The sequence below is a fragment of the Schistocerca gregaria genome, chromosome X (assembly GCF_023897955.1).
Source record: "Schistocerca gregaria isolate iqSchGreg1 chromosome X, iqSchGreg1.2, whole genome shotgun sequence".
Classification (NCBI taxonomy): Eukaryota; Metazoa; Arthropoda; class Insecta; order Orthoptera; family Acrididae; genus Schistocerca; species Schistocerca gregaria.
The window spans coordinates 68118871-68133859 of record NC_064931.1 but is presented as its reverse complement, the minus strand read 5'-3'; the positions used below and the strand labels follow the sequence as shown (position 1 = coordinate 68133859).

General features: G+C 43.3%; 1 long non-coding RNA gene across 1 annotated transcript in view; it reads left to right on the top strand.

The window, feature by feature from the left end:
• The first annotated feature begins 269 nt into the window (after positions 1-269).
• The window catches only part of LOC126298896 (uncharacterized), a 35395-nt gene continuing 20675 nt past the window's right edge, over positions 270-14989 (top strand). The window contains exons 1-2 of the long non-coding RNA XR_007552692.1: positions 270-588; positions 1207-1303. This is a non-coding gene — a long non-coding RNA (uncharacterized LOC126298896). The remainder of the gene's footprint in view (positions 589-1206; positions 1304-14989) is intronic.

Here is a 14989-nt window from a genome sequence, read left to right as displayed (position 1 = left end):
AGAAGAGCCACGGGTAAGGTGTGAATTTCGTTCATGTGGGTGGAGTGAAAGATGACCTAAACGTCCGCAACAAAACGCGTTGTGAGGCCACACTGTCCTGTACAATATTTAGCCAGTGACACTGATTATGATGCAACAAGTGCTGCCAACCGACCGCCTGACATCGCAGCGGATACAGTGCAACACTGTAAGTAAGCGGGCCGGTGCAGGACACGTTCGACAAGTATCTGGCTACTAGCAGTGTGGTGGAGGAAGCTTCTAATGGGACTAAATGCCAAGAAGGGGAGGTTGACCACAACAGCGCGGTGCTTAGTTGCTCTTGCCCCCGCAGGGTGGCGTCGCGGTGCCCGGCGCTTTCCGAAAGCCAGTTGCGCAGTTGTAGCGCTGCTGACAGCACGTATCTGTGTGTTATGAAGAGTTTGCCGGCTCGTGTTACTCTGGGAAGTCCGCGTGTCTCGCCGTATGGATACTCCGTGCACCTCGGGTTGGGTATTTGCCGTACATTAGAAGAATGTGTGGTGTGTCCTTTTTTTAAGTGTGACGCTTTGGACCCACGGCTCTAGCGTATATACAAGCTGCTGTTTTTCGGTAAGTTAATGATCAAGTACATCTCAAACATTATAGTTTTCACAAAAGGCAATCGACAGGCAGTTCGTTAATAGTGATCTTTCATTCAGAAAAATTATCTTCAAAGCCTTTCGCCGCTACAGGTTCACTTCGATGCGCCTTAGAGAGAGACATCTGTCTTTCAAGAACTGGCAGTTATGTAGAGATATTTTAATGAAGTAATACATACAAATATTGACATTATATATGTGTTATTTGTCATTGAGAGATATGTGAACAGCACAAAACTATATGTGTCGATGGATTTAAAATGTAATCATGATACCAGAATAAAAATGCTGAGTACCTTCAGGCGCTCAGTCCGGAACCGCGCGACTGCTACGGTCGCAGGTTCGAATCCTGCCTCGGGCATGGATGTGATGTCCTTAGGTTAGTTAGGTTTAAGTAGTTCTAAGTTCTAGGGGACTTATGACCACAGCAGTTGAGTCCCATAGTGCTCAGAGCCATTTGAACCATTTTGCTGAGTACCCCAGAAATACAAAATGTCCACATTGTTTTGTTAGCTTTTGCAACTTTGTAAAAATGTTCTTTCCGTTCCAAACTTGTCCTTAATATATGGTCCATGCTTGTTTGTTACAGAGGAGGGCGTGTCACAACACACTAGTAAGCAACGATCCAGAATTGCTTAGATTTAGAGATCATCCATCCAGTTGCCCATCTACGTTCAGTATTTGTGGTAAGTGTAAATTTCGTATTTTACGTGCCCCATTACGAGGCACTAGCAGAATGTCCTTTTTATGTTCAACTGTTGCACATGAGTTAAAAACAGGTACCACGTTCTTTATGTATATTTGTGCAGTACATTAAGAAAGGTGATTTGTTGTATAATAGATCTAGATAGTAACTAGCAACGCCATAAAATACAGATGCTTTAATGCTTACTAGGTAGTCTGTGAGTATACTGTTTATACAAACTGCGCGCCCTTTGGTGATCACATTGATTTGGCCGCGCGTACCAAACTGCAGGACGCAGCGGTTGCTAGGAAGCCGCCGATACTGCAATACCAGATTTTAGCTTCCGTCTTTAAAAATAATAATAATAATAATAATAATAATAATGAGTTGTCGAATGTAAGGGATACAAGGGGACAGTCCAGTCACTTTGTTAGTTGATCATATCAGACATAAGACATACAAGAGACCTCCCAGATAACGTGACTACGTTACTGTATTGTAATTACAAGAACCTTTAGGTGCCAGCGTATTCCCAATTTGTGAGGAGCCTTAAGTGACAACAGTGTGTTGATTTAAAATTAAAAAAAAAAAAAAAAACTCAACTGAACCTACAGATACCCTACGGTGACGTAATGATAATGTGGCATATGAAGTAATACGTGCGTAAACAGGAAGGGAACAGAACACAGACGTTATTTGTTTACCATATGTACATTTTGGAATGTAGGTTCTAGAGTGTAGTCGAAAGTCTTTAAGTTGAAAGGTGACAGTTTGGTTTTGAGTTAACGTGTCGAAGAATTCAATATAATCCGTTTTCGACTATGCATTATCATTTCTTTTTGCTGGTCTGTTAATGTACTCACATTGATTGTTCATTGGCACGAAATTATTTTCACAGAATCTCTGGAAATTCACTACCAGCCTCTTTAGTGTGCTGTGGAATTGCATTTTGAAACAAAAATGCTGTCAAAAGCTGTACGATCCACTCTTTCCGAGAAAGCATGGGATAAAATACACCATGTTGGAAATGTATTGTGTGTTTGTAAACTGAGACGTTTTAACAATGCAGGTGATCAAAGTATGTTTCGCCGGGGCACCATGGACGTGCTTTGCGACGTCATTTAAATGACTGTTGTAGTGTTGAGATCGGTGGGTTGGGTGTGAAGAGACCAGGCAGGTTCCGTGAAAAGAACGGCTTTGGTTTTTGTGTTGACAGCACCCTTACAGTCTATCACTTCCATTAGTAGTAAAAAATTGAAATGCGTGTGAGTGTGTTCAGAAACATGAATTACCGCCACTGCTAGTAAATTAACGCAAATATTTTGTAGCTTACAGTGTAATGATCTATGTTTACTATTATTGTAATTGCTTAGAACTTTAACGAGCGACGCAATGCCGTGATTAAGACACTGGGATTCAGTTTCTAGGCTTACAAAGACTTAGATTTTCCGCGGTTACCTGAATCGCTTAATGCAAATGCCGAGATGAATCCTTTCAAAAGGATTCAGTAGATTTATTTCTACTACGCGGTCTAAGTGTCTTGCTGTGAACCGGACGTTAAACTTGTCTTCCTTTTGCATTGAATTCTCTACTGTGCCATCTTTGTGGCGTGAATAGAGATTGATTGGTAGTATGGCGGTTAAAAATACCAAATCAGTATTTGTGTAGTACCAAGTGCCATAGGAAAACCTGAACTAATATTGTGTTCAAACAAGAAACCTTTTGGTTGCGGGAACGATAGCGACCTACCGTATGTATTTGAGAGTCGGGAGATAAAATTAATGTAGGCATCTCATCCTGTCTTGTCGACAGATTGTCTACATTGTCGCACAGGAAGATCGTACAACATGTACGAGTACTTTTAAAATTCCGTGTCGCTTCGCATGGTGAAGCTCTTGGGCAACCCCCCCCCCCCCCCCCCCCCCCCCCCGCCTTTCTATAAAATTACGAGGTGTGTATCCCTTTGCATTTGCAGGCTATTGAGGACAGCGTTTATTTTAGTTGCCGTTCGAATAGTTAAAAAATTTGCTAAAAATACTTGGGGGAATGGTAGGTGGCGTCCTGCTGTGTCATATAATGTAAATTTTCGTTGGATCATAGTATGACTTTGGAAGAGCCCCTCTGTCGCAGTCAGAAGCGGGCTTCGTGTGGCGCCCCTCTTCGGCCCCCACCCCGTCCTGAGTTATTTCTTCTAGCGAACTATCTTTCCCCTCCGCCAACCGCCATCATATGTCTTATAATTAGCCGACAGCTAGGGAAAGCTCTGAGACTGGCGGCCACTTCTGTCGGACGCGGAACGGACTCTTGACTCGCGATCTAAAGTCTCAGCTACTTCAGTAGTCTGACTAAAAGCATTGCGGTTTACTATTTATGTTAATCCCATTTGTGGTGCAAATCTTTGTCTTGATTCTAGTTTGTCAACCTGTTAGATGAACATCGTGAAAGCCAACACAAGGAATGTTTCCCGAGCATCGACTCGGTGAATTATTGGAGGAAAAAGAGAACGGCACTCATAAGATAAAGCTATCCTTATCCCGAATGTTGAACCCCACCCTGTTTTGCTAGGAATGATCCCACTGGAACGTTACGCCCTTCCTTGCCTTCCTCGTACCTTTGAACTGATTTATCAAATTGGTCATGGGTAACCTATAGTTTAACGTGGGTTGGGATCTACAGGGCAGCCAAGAATTTTTCACGTTAGCAAATAACTGCACAAAGTGGGAATAGTGATAAGTGGCAGAAAAAAAAAACCGGAACTGCGGAAAATGGAAACTTCGACATTTAGATTTGTCTTTGAGACTCCCTAAGCCGCTGAGATAGTGCTAGCGGGTATGTCTCGATACTAACGCGTTAGGAGAAGAAAATATCTCTTGTAATAACCAGAGTCTAAGATCTCTTGGAAAGAGAACTGCGACAATGGGGAGGAAGCTAATTGCCCACGTAATGAAGAATGTAATGTGACAAGTTTCCAAACTATTGCTAATTAATGGCGTAAAGCTTGTAGATTAAACATTTCCATAGGAGACACTAAAGGTTTCGTTTTTCAAAATACCTAGGTATCTTGCAGTGTGGAAGGACAACTTATTATAATATTATTTAATTTTTATTTAGTTCGCTATGCTAGGAGGGCTGTTAAATATCATGCGCCGTCAGGATCAAATCTGGAGTATTAACCAGTTTGATATACAGGTTTCGCACGTGACGGAAATGAATTCATAATTACTTCAGAAACTGGAGACGGGTTATTTACAGGTACGCAGCCTAAAAGTATGAGCAAACTGTCGAGAACCTGGTACGTGGCAGAAAGTGTGCAGTATGAGATGATCAGCGAGCCATGTTACATTTCACTTAATGTCATTGCGCGAGTGGTCGCTTCCGTTGCAGTATTTGGTTACGCCCTCTACGCACAATCGGAAGTATTTCGGTGACGCTCTGCGTCTATTGGTGTTAAGCAACAACTTGCTTCCTCAGCCTTGCTCATCTCAAGAGTATGCGTTGATGTTTCTTAGGAACTCACTTGATTCGGTTGTCTTTTTATGGAAGTAAAATTTGCAAACCTATCCCAAGCAGAAATCATCTCAAATGCCCCGTAGGTTCGTACGAAGAAATATCTAATCTGAACTCTCTTTTGGAGTCATTCGACCAAAATGTAATTAGTACAGGCGAACATGGTGTAATGAGATTGCACATAAACAACTGAAGGTTATCACTTTCGCTTGGCTTTGAGTCGGAATTCTAAAACTATCTCAGAGCCTTTCAGATAAGTCCCGAACTGGCGAAATGTGGAGTACCATGAAGCGACAGACCAGCACCGGAAGTGTCGCAACAACTTAGTATTCCTATAGCCCAAGATACAGATGTTCTCATGCGGTGCGTTACGTCCCTTGTTGATATCAAAAGCAAAACAAGCGTGCAGTATATCCAGCAGTGGTAAACAAGCTATTAGCTACATGTAATCCAACCGTACCAAAATTACCGCGCGAATGTGAGATGATGATCTCGTAATAAATGCAACCCAAATATCGAGAAACAGCATTTGGCTACAGCCGAGTATGAAATTCCCTCCAACCATGGAGACGCTGCGAATGATCGCCGGGAAGAACGATTATTGGTATTGGTAATCCACAGTTTGAGCTCGATTCTCGTCATGCCCGCCTTTTTGAGACACACAATATATATATATATATGTGTGTGTGTGTGTGTGTGGGCTCTATTTGGAGTGAACGCTCTCGGGACCACAGTGTGCTCTCGTATCGCTTCTGGCTGGTGTTTGACATCTCCATGACACTTTTGGCGCTTACTAAATGAATCTTCAACGAAATGCTTAAATGCTTCGACCTTCTTATCAGAGCTATCTGGTACGGATTCCAGACTGATGAGCAACATTCAAATAGTGATCGGACTAGAGATATGTAAACTACTTCCTTCGTACGTGGCCTACACTTTCTGAGGATTCTTACAAATTGAATCTGCTTTCCTGCTATTAGTCTCATATGTTAGTTCCATTTTAAATCGCTCCATACGCAATCTCCGAAATATTTAAGGATTGTGGCAACTTTCAGTGGTTCGCTTGCAATCGTTTAATAACGCAGTGGAGGGTCTTTGTTCCTATTTGTAGACAATACGCTACATTTGTTGAGGGTCGTCCATCCACTGATGGCCTTGTTGGAGTTTTCTAGCGTTGTAGCTTCTCTATATACGTCAGCCCCGACGTTATTCAGTAGGATATATATATATAATGTCGCAGCACAATAAAAAAGAGCAAACTGTCGAGAACGTGGTACTTAGCAGAAAGTATGCAGTTACATTTCACTTAATATCATGGCGCGAGCGGTCGCTGCCCTTGCAGTATTTGGCTATGCCCTCTACGGACGATCGGAAGTATTTGGGTGACGCACTGCGTATATTGGATTTGAGCAACCCCCACTTGCACGGAGTACTACTATTCTGGGCCGTGATCGTTGGTGATACGGAGATAACATAGCGGAATTGTGACACTACCGCTAGAGCACAGTAATAACTCTGTCCCCCCTACTTTCCTGTAACAGGTAACTACAATGTGACGTCAATAAGCACACCGAAAACATTAATATCGCTTATAAGTTTCAATTTAGAAGCTAAAATAAGCGTCAGGTCCTTGTCTGCAAATTTACTCTCCCGAAACGTAAAAAGGGAGCGCGGGCTTACCATACGATGTTAAACGTGATAATTTCTCTTCTGATGCGATATCTTCGTCGCCTATTGCGGGATTTCAGTGTATCGTGGCGTACCGACTGGTATCGTGGGGGAGTTCCTGCATTGCAGTACATAGATCAGCCGTTATTAACCACTGTAGGTACTTAAAAAAACACTGGTTTTTCATTCAGGTAGCCTATACTTACGTAGGCTTACACATTAGCTCTACTGGAATTGTATGTTGGTAGTGTGCGCGCGTAAGGGGTGAACACCGTGGGTTTTGGCAGGGCTCTCGGACGGTAGTAGCTCCACATACGTGATCCGACACCGTGCACAGACAGCCGGCTGTGACGCAACCGCACAGGAAACTGCCATTTCCTTCCGCCTGCTCTCAGCCACTCCTCTTTGCAGGGTAACACGACTCTACTCACAAACCGTTATTCATACTTCGGTAATTAGTGATTTAGCGATCCCGTTAACTGGCGAATAACCCGGAGCTTCCGACTTAAGCCACCCTCTCCCTCCCTCCAATAATCTACAGTGCTATCATAATTTCGATATGCAATTCTGATTTATGACCTTTTTTTACGAGGGGACCACAAGAAAACTATTTATAGGTTATGTAGGCGCTACCTGTTCGTCGGTACATAAAATCTGCTCGGTGTTGGTTTTAGCTTTGTCGTTCCTTCGCATTTCCACTTCACAGCCCTAGAAGGATTGAAATTTTCTTGGTGGATGTGTTACTCGTATGACTAGTTGTCGTTCGTAGTTAACGAGCTCTGCCATTCTGCTGTTACTGTATATCTACTGACAACACAGTACCCAGCCCCCCCCCTCCCCCCCCCCCCCCCCCCCCCGGCCGTCTCTTGTACTGGCAGATACTTTTGATCAGATAGGGTAGGTGGCTCCGAGGAAGCGACGTTACCGCGAAACCCCTGAGGCCGGTTGTTTTGAATTCCTTTGTTCCTGATTCTAAAGCATCAACTCAGAGGCTCAGAAAAACAGCTCCGTAAACCAGTGTTTCACACTATCGCAGTAACCTTCACCCGCTTACATCTTATCTCCCCAGAACTGCCCTTGCCACTCCCTGCAACGTGTTAGTAACCCTTAATGTAGTATAACAATGCTAAGCTAAACAGTACTGTAACATTTTTATAAAAAATTACAAAAGAGGGTAAATTAGCTTAAATACTCGAAATGGGCGAAGGTGAAGCGAAAGTGTTGAAAGACACATAGGTAATAACGAGATTCAGTTGTAAGTGCTTATATTGAAGATGGGTTCGGTACATGGTTTAAACGTTACCGCTACTTTAAAAGCAATTACAAGTGCAGCCCGTCCATTTCACCACTGCACAATTCATCACTTGATTTCTATTTAATTTTATTGTCAGTTTTTGGTATGTAAGCATAACCGATACTGTTAAGCCAGATCTACGAGTGTATAGTCTCAAAGTACTAACAAAAATGTAAACGTTATGTTGAGTCAATTCAGAGTTAAAACGATGATGAAAAATCGAATGCACGATTCGTTCTCCAAAGCGCAGGGGACTTGTCTACCCGGAACTGGGCTGAGAAAGATGCATTTTTACCAACAATACAAAATTGTGAGGTACCACTATTCAGTTAATTGTAGGAGTAATGGACATACTGGGATGCTCATTAGATTACAAAACGCCTCTCATACTTGATGTAGCCGACTCTCTATAGGAGCACGAACTAAATCGCCGTTCGCTTTGCGGACCCTAGGTGCGGACTTGCGGGCGAACACGAGCTCGCTCGGAAATGGAACGTCTGGTGGGCTCCTACCCCATGTAGCAAACACCGCACAATCAACGAGACTGCTGCAGCACGGGGCTCTTCCTTCCCCTTCTGCCGGAAGGAATCTACGGTCCTATGTCGTCTCCGCATCGGTCATACAAGGTTAACCCATAGTTTTCTTTTGTGTAACAAGCCACCCCCATATTGTGATAGTAGAGAGCCTTGCAGACAGTAGTTCATACCTTTGTGAAATGTCCTGTCCCTTTCTTTTTTGGCCCTCCTGGACTCAATTCATCTCATTGGCGACGATTCACGGCTGGTTGAACTGCTGTTTAGTTTTCTCCGTGAAAGTGGGACTTACGGAAATTTGTGGTAAGTTCTATGGAACCAAACTGCTGAGGTCATCGGTCCCTAGGCTTACACACTACTTAATCTCTCTTAAACTAACTTGCCCCAAGGAGAAAACACACACACACACACACACACACACACACACACACACACACACACACACAAAGGGAGGACTCGAACCTCCGACGGGGGTAGCCACGCGAACCGTTTCGGCTATCCCGCGCGGCCGGTCAAAGTGGATTTTATTCTTAGTTACAAGGTAGTGAAGCAGGGACAGGGTGGTTGGGGGTGGGGCGTCTCACGCTGTATGCTAGGCCTGGGCGATCTCCGACCCAACTCCTGGACAAGGCTATTCTTTCGTCCCTCTTTTACTTTATTTTAATCGCTTTTTGATTCGAATTGTTTCCCTGCTGCTGCGCCCAGTTTTATGTTCTGGGTGTCGCACTTTGTTGTATAATGGGCGCTCTTAACTACTGGATCAGGGGTGGGAGAGATGTGGATGGAATATTTTCTGTCACATGCAGAACCTGGTGTCGCCCACGTGTTGACTTCCCTATCTCCTTCATGTTATTTTAATATTGACGTTACAAAAGATGTCCATTACGGTTTTACCCTTCTCGCTTTTAACAGACCTTGTTGTTCGGTCCCCTACCGCCCCTCCCCCCCCCCCCCACCCCCACCCCACCCCTCACCGAAACACAACCAACCAACCTAACCAAAAGACCGAATGCACATTTCGATTTCTCGCCATCGAGAACTTCGGGGAAGACCACCGTAGTCAAACATTTATACTCATGTTGACTTATAAACCTCATCTACAGTGAAGAGCCAGAGAAACTGATACATCTGCCTAATATCGTTTAGGGCCTGTGAGAGTAGCCAGAAGTGCCGCAACACTGTGTGAAGTGGCATGGACTCGACTAATGTCTGAAATAGTGCTAGATGGAATTGACACCGTGGATCCTGCAGGGCTGTCCATAAATCTGCTGTAAGAGTAAGAGGGGGTCGAGATCTCTTCTGAACAGAACGTTGCAAGGCATCCCAGATATGCTCAATAATGTTCGTGTCTGGGGAGTTAGGTGGCTAGTGGAGGTGTTTAAACTCAGAAGAGTATTCCTGGAGCCACTCCGTAGCAATTCTGAGCGTGTGGGGTGTCGCATTGTCTGCTGGATTTGCCCAAGTCCGTCGGAATGCACAATAGACATGAGTGGATGGAGGTGATCAGACAGGATGCTTAAGCGCGTGTCACCTGTCAGACTCGTATCTAGACTTACCAGGGATCCCATATCACTCCAATTGCATATGCACACCATTACAGAGCCTCCACCACCTACAACAGTGCCCCGCTGACATGCAGGTTATATGGATTCATGAGGTTCTCTATAACCGTACACTTCCATCTGCTCGATACAATTTGAAAGAAGACTCGTCGAGGGAGTCAGGCAACAAGTTTACAGTCATCAGCAGTCCAATGTCCGTGCTGACGGGCCCAGGCGAGGCGTAAAGCATTGTGTACACGAGTGGGCCTTCGGCTCCGAAAGCCTATATCGATGATGTTTCGTTGAGTTGTTCGCACGCTGACACTTGTTGATGCCCCAGCTTAAAATCTTCAGCAATTTTCAGAAGTGTTGCACTTCTGTTACGTTGAATGACTCTCTTCAGTCGTCGCTGGTCCCGTTCTTGCAAGATCACCGAGCGAGGTGGCGCAGTGTTTAGCACACTGGACTCGCATTCGGGAGGACGACGGTTCAATCCCGTCTCCGGCCATCCTGATTTAGGTTTTCCGTGATCTCCCTAAATCGCTTCAGGCAAATGCCGGGATGGTTCCTTTGAAAGGGCACGCCCGATTTCCTTCCCAATCCTTCCCTAACCCGAGCTTGCGCTCCGTCTCTAATGACCTCGTTGTCGACGGGACGTTAAACACTAACAACCACCACCACTTGCAGGATCTTTTTCCGGCCGCAGTGATGTCGGAGATATGTTTTACAGGATTCCTGACATTCACGGTACAATCGTGAAATGGCCGTACGGGAAAATACCCACATCATCGCTACCTCGGAGATGCTGTGTCCCATCGCTCGTATGCCGCTTGTAACAGCACGTTCAACTCACTCAAATCTTGATAACTTGCCATTTTAACAGCAATAACCGATCTAACAAGAAATTCGTGTGGTTTGCAAATTTCTGTGAAATGGTGGGAGGGAGTTTAATGAACCACATACTAAAAATCCGGACGCATGGGTTGTGAACATGTTGACAAGGAGCATTAAAGATCTCTCTTCTATATTTTTCGTGAATAACTAGGAAACAGCTGCTTTTAAAGAAAATGTTTACCAGCACAAAATTAAACTACATTAAATTACCTACAAAAGGTCACGTTCACTTTTTCTGACAGCTTCCGCATTGGAGGGTGATAATTAAATCGGAAATAATTAAAAATAATGTTTAATGGTATATAATTAGTGTTAAATAAAGTGAGATAAGGACAAATATTAAATGTTTGTATTACATGTAAGTGCAGTAGGGATATATTGTGTTCTGGGGGTGTAACAGGGTGGAGGGTATTTGTCGGTAGACCTGTGAGGAATTATATATCGCTGGATTGTCATGCACTCACCTGAGGGATGACATATCGCTGGATTGTGTTGCACTTTCTTCCTTCATAAGACTGTAAACTGATGATATGAATTATCTCTCCCCACCATGAAACTAGAGCAGCGTTACTGATGGAAAAAAAAACCTCGTTTACTGTAATAATACTATTGTTGAATAAAATGTCTAAAATTGTCACCCTTCCTATAATTAGTTTCCTCAGATTTAATCTGTACTCGGTCCCAATTAGCTCGAATTGTCTAGGTTTTAGCGTACTTATTTGCAATTGTTAATAAACTTTTATGTAAAATGCGTTATTATAAACATTGGCTAAAAAATCTTTAAATTGTGTGATGATGCTTGTGACTTATGTTTGTGGGAAAGGGATTGGATTGGTAAATGTAGTAACTTGCAGCTGTCTATCGTCGACAGCGAATCGAGAAGACATGTAACCGTGTTACAGTACCTTCGTGGTGATGTAGTGAGTGACCAGAAAGTTACTGCACTTCTTTTATTATGTTACCGGTAGACTGCATAAATCTTTCATTCAGGAATTTCTGGAATTTGTAGTTAGCTGCATTGAGTGAGCCACGTAACCACATATCCATAGAATATCTTGCATGGTTGGTGTGAATATGTCTGACGGAATAGGACTGATCACGTTCAGGTCTAGAATAGTTATCTGCTGTTAGGCCGTGCTTGACTTAACGTCGAAATATCTGAAATTCCACAACATCTAGACGTCCTACTTCTGTTGCAGACGGAACCAGTGTAAGCCTCTGGGCCTCATCAGATGTTGAGAGAGCTGAGGCTGTGTTTATACACTTCATACTCATGCTCTGGCGTGTATTCCCGCCATTGACACTGGGGACAGTAAAATGGACATTGTGAAATACAGAGTAATCGCATGTTCCCTTTGTAGCAAAATCCTCAGTGTGGTAACAGTTGACTGCTCAACTTTTTTTAACTTAATAACGCAGTTAAGAACAGCAAATGACTAATCAATAAACGGAAAATAACTACACTATATAAACACCGGAGCAGTGAAGTTAGTTTTTCCACTGCCACAAGAGAACTGAACAGGAAATTGTGTATGAGTACAGAGTGTAAATTGAAAAGCGAGCGCCGGCCGTGGTGGCCGAGCGGTTCTAGGCGCTACAGTTTGGAACCGCACGACCGCTACGTCGCAGGTTCGAATCCTGCCTCGGGCATGGATGTGTGTGATGTCCATAGGTTAGTTAGGTTTAAGTAGTTCTATGTTCTAGGGGACTGATGACCTCAGAAGTTCAGTCCCATACTGCTCAGAGCCATTTTGAAAAGCGAGTAATAAATATAGAATTTGAACAGAAGTCTGTAGCTAAGGTAGAATTTTCAAAATTTTTTGGTGTGTCCATTGATGAGAGGTTAAACTGGAAGCAACACATTGATGGTCTGCTGAAACGTCTGAGTTCAGCTACGTATGCTATTAGGGTTATTGCAAATTTTGGTTATAAGAATCTCAGTAAATTAGCTTACTATGCCTACTTTCATTCACTGCTTTCGTATGGCATCATATTCTGGGGTAATTCATCGTTGAGTAGAAAAGTATTCATTGCACAAAAACGTGTAATCAGAATAATTGCTGGAGCCCACCCACGGTCATCCTGCAGACATCTATTTAAGGATCTAGGGATCCTCACAGTATATATATTCCCTTATGAAATTTGTTGATAATAATCCAACCCAATTCAAAAGTAATAGCAGTGTGCATACCTATAACACCAGGAGAAAGGATGATCTTCACTATGCAGGGTTAAATCTGACTTTGGCACAGAAAGGGGTAAATTATGCTGCCACAAAAGTCTTTGGGCACCTACCAAACAGCATCAAAAGCCTGACAGATAGCCAACTAACATTTAAAAATAAATTAAAAGAGTTTCTAGATGACAACTCCTTCTACTCATTGGCTGAATTTTTAGATATAAACTAAGTAAAAAAAAAACCTTAATCATTAGTGTCATGCAATATTTTGTGTAATGTAATTTCTTGTACAGACATCTTTTATTAACCTGACACGTTCCACATCATTACGAAGTCTCGTATTCATGATCTATGGAACAAGTATTAATCTAATCTAATCTAAGCAGTGATTTTGGAGGAGGTAGTTACCTTCCCCGGAAGAACTCTACACTGTAAGGTAGGATGATTAAGAAAGGTGCCCCTCTAGCAGTGCAGAACAATGTGAAGAGATTTATGTAGTACCTATCCAGATGCGTCTCTGTCGTTAGTAATATAATTAGCTGTATTCAATGTACCGTCGGCACACTATGCCGATAATAACCACCACCTTGGGCATGTCTGCTACTGCATCGCCAGTAAAAGTGTTGAATAACTTTGTGAAAGACCATGTAGTAGTGACGTAGTGCGGAAGAGAGAGTGGTAATCGCGTGCGCTCGCTCTGCAGTTGGCAGGCGTATGCAGGAGGAAACTGCATGCCCCACAGTCCAGTGACCTACCTTCTCACGTTTCAACACACCACCCTGTTACATCCCGGGAACACAATTTATCCTGTCATACGAGAGGTACACACATTTTACCTGTTCTTAACCCACTTCATTTAATAAACATTAATTTTATACCATTAAAACGTTTTTAAAAATTGATTTTTCCATCCCATGTAGTGCGGAAACTTTTAGCTCTAGAGCAAAGTGAACGTCACTTTTTTATTTTTTTATTTAAGGAAACTGAATGTAGATAACTTGTTGCTGGGAAATGTTTATTCGAGAAGCAGTAATTTCTCGTTATTCGGGGAAAACATTTAAAAGTGAGTTTAAACCCATCCACCCTCACGCCCCACCAGTTAGGACTTTTAGTATGTTGTCGGCACTTCGCTCTTACTAATGTATAAAAATGTTCCACTATGCAAATATTTTCTCCTAGTTTTCTTTAGTCGAGTGGACTGTTATAATTACGGATGTGCGCACGGAGGCTTGCATGCGAAAATACATAGAGCTGGAAGCACGATTTTGAAGCTTGCAGTCCCTTGTGACAGCTGTGGGGGCTTCCCACGCGGCCTGGTCGTTAAGCTAATGGGCTGGTGGCCAGCTGCGCGGCAGCCGGCACACGTGGCGCCTTCAGCTGCCTGCACACCAGACGGCGCGTTGCAGCGTGCCATACATTCGTGTTACAACCGACATTGGATTATTCGCTCCGTTGGCCAATGACGTTTGTTAGTCCGCAAATAAATCGAAACTGTAGAAATTTCTAAACAAAGGGGACAGAATCAGTACTCTGTTATTACAAATTGTTTGTACTGGCTGATCTGATTAAAGGTAAGTATCCACCCCCCTCCCCCTCTAAAATCATGGTTGCGGTGACATAAGATCTGTAGCGTACATAGTGTACGTTTAGATGGAAAGGTGAAAATTTGGTTTGTGAAGCCAACGGATGTAAAAACGCAGTAATAGATCTGCTGTAACGCATTCGTTTCAGGCGTTTTAAACCGTCAGCAAACAACTGGAGACAATGAAGTACCTCTCGAAACTATTTATATCAAACCTGCACCTGTTGTGTACCGAGCACCTACTTAGAAATAAGTTGAAGTGTGACTACACGAATGTCTCAGGTATATCGTCAGTCGATCGATAGCTCAGGGAAACTAGTATTAAAGCCTCAGCTGCAACTAGATTGACTAATAAATACGGTTAATGATATACTCGTGTAGGATGAGCCAAACCAAAAGTTCTTGTTTCGGATTCATTTAATTCACCCAAGATTTTTAACAGCGTACCCAAGGCGGATTAAGGCTCAAGCGACACGAGCCGTCGCTTGG